Raw genomic sequence first — 2372 nt, forward strand, 5'->3', positions numbered from 1 at the left:
CTCAGAAATCCGCCTGCCTCTGCCTCCCAAGTGCTGGGATTAAAGGTGTGTGCCACCACCGCCCAGCGTTTTCAGTGGGTTTTAAGGGAAAAATTGCTGTAGAAAAAAGAATGTTATGTCCAAGACTTCGCCTGATGGGAATATACTGCCTTAAAAGCAAAACAAGAGCAATGTGATTGTGATGCATGTATACAATAAGAAATTGCCAAAAAATAACAACAGAAATATACGAGGGCTTGGGATGCAGCTTAATTGCTGGAGTGCCTGAGTCATATGAATGCAACCGTGGATTTGATCCCTAGCTCATGAGCTGTTGTGGAGGGGCTTATACCTATTATCTTAGCACTTGGGTTTTAGAGGCAGAAGAATCAGAAGTTTAAGGTCATCCTCAGCTACATAGTGAGTTCCAGGCCAGACTGGGCTACATGACGAATCAAAGAATAGAGAAAAATATATAAAAAGAAGCCCAAAACAAAATACGACAGAAACTAATCTTTAAGCACTTACAACGCCAGGAGAGGCCATTTAATGGTCAGTAATTCTAAGTGGGGACTCTGGAGCCAGAAGGCCTAGATGAGGATCTTGGCTGTACATTTTACTAACTAGAACTTTAAACATGTCACTGAGCCTCCTTTTTCTTTTGTTTGTTTGTTTGTTTTTCTTTTTCTTCCTTTTTTTTTTCTTTCTTTCAAGACCGGGTTTCTCTGTATAGCCCTGGCTGTTCTGGAACTCACTCTGTAGACCAGGCTGGCCTCAAACTCAGAAATCCACCTGCCTCTGTCTCCCAAGTGCTGGGATTAAAGGCATGTGCCACCACTGCCCGGTGAGCCTCCTGTTTCTTGATTCTCAAATGTTTAAAATGGAAATGGTAATGCTAGAACCACCTGCCATACCAGGCTTTTGTGAGGATTCAGTGGCTAAACATATGTAAGTCACTAAGAGCCTCCTACATAGGATCAGCTATGGAAGTGTTCACTAATGACATTATCTCTTTAGTTCATTTTCCCTCTAAACTCTTTGTCTTGACTTGTTTATGATGATGAAGATCCAACCCAGGAATCCTGCATGCTAAACATGCGTTCTATCACATCCTCATCCCATGCCATAGTTATAGATAGATAGATAGATAGATAGATAGATAGATAGATAGATGGATGATAGATAGATAGATAGATAGATAGATAGATAGATAGAGGATGGGGAGAACAAAAGAAGGTAAATGAGAAAGAGGAGTTTTATAGGAGTTTTATATCAGGGAATGTGGATTCAGTGGAAGAGTACTTGCTTAGTATGGGACATGTTTGTATTCATTCTGTGGTTTTGCCCTGCCTCAGCTCCACCACCTCTCATCTACTCTGCTTCTACAGCTTTCTGATCTCCTTACTTGGATTTTTCTCTATTGATCCACTCCAGTATTTTACAGAAGTTATGACCTCTAGATCTGAGCCCACTGTTTCTTTCATTAATCCCTTCTGGTATGAAGCTCTTTCCTCAGTCCCTGGAGCTTTCTGGTGCTCTCATAACTACTGCCAATGATTTTCTGAACCACTCTGGGTTCCTTCATAATCCCCTCCCGACTCTTCTCAGGCCCCAATGGTACTTATCGGAAGGCCTGATGCTAGAGCCTGCCAAGATATATCATCAGCTCAGTTGTTCCTTTGACAGATAAAGGGACCTGCTTTATATTCTGTGTTCTGGAAATAAAGTTGTGAGCTACACAGAATGGTCCTAACTCTTGAGTAACTTAAAAGGGAGGAAAGAGTTTATTTGGCTGACAATTCATAGTCCATCATTTTAGGGAAGCCAAGGCAGGAACTAGAGGCAGGAACTGAAGAACAGACCATGGAGGAGACCTGCTTATTAGCTTATTCTCTGTGGATCACTCAGCCTGCTTGTTTATTCCACCCTTGTCCATCAGCCCAGGGATGGCACCACTCACAGTGGGCTGAGCCCTCCCACATCAATCATTAATGAGGAAAATGTCAGGCTGGAGAGATGGCTCAGCAGTTAAGAGCACTGACTCTTCCTCCAGAGATCCTAAGTTCAGTTCTCAGCAACTACATGGTGGCTCCCAACCATCTGTAATGGGATCCAATGCCCTCTTCTGATGTGTCTGAAGATAGTAGACTCATATGAATTAAGTAAATAAATCTTTTTAAAAAATCAAGAAAATTCAGCTATTAAAAACAATAAATTTATGAAATTCTTAGGGAAAAAAAATCAAGAAAATGTCTAATAGACACAATTACGTGCCAAGTTGATATAAGCTGATGAGGTTTTCTCTCCCAGATAACCCTAGCTTGGGTGAAGTTGACAACAAACGGGCCAGAACACTTATATTTTATGGGTGAGGTGGGGAAAAATAATAATAG

At 41.4% G+C, this 2372-nt stretch overlaps 1 protein-coding gene across 12 annotated transcripts in view; it reads left to right on the forward strand.

Moving 5' to 3' along the window:
• The window catches only part of Gripap1 (GRIP1 associated protein 1), a 30001-nt gene that overhangs the window by 6029 nt on the left and 21600 nt on the right, over positions 1-2372 (forward strand). The window lies entirely within an intron of this gene.

This window comes from Mastomys coucha, chromosome X, assembly GCF_008632895.1.
Source record: "Mastomys coucha isolate ucsf_1 chromosome X, UCSF_Mcou_1, whole genome shotgun sequence".
In the NCBI taxonomy this organism is placed as follows: Eukaryota; Metazoa; Chordata; class Mammalia; order Rodentia; family Muridae; genus Mastomys; species Mastomys coucha.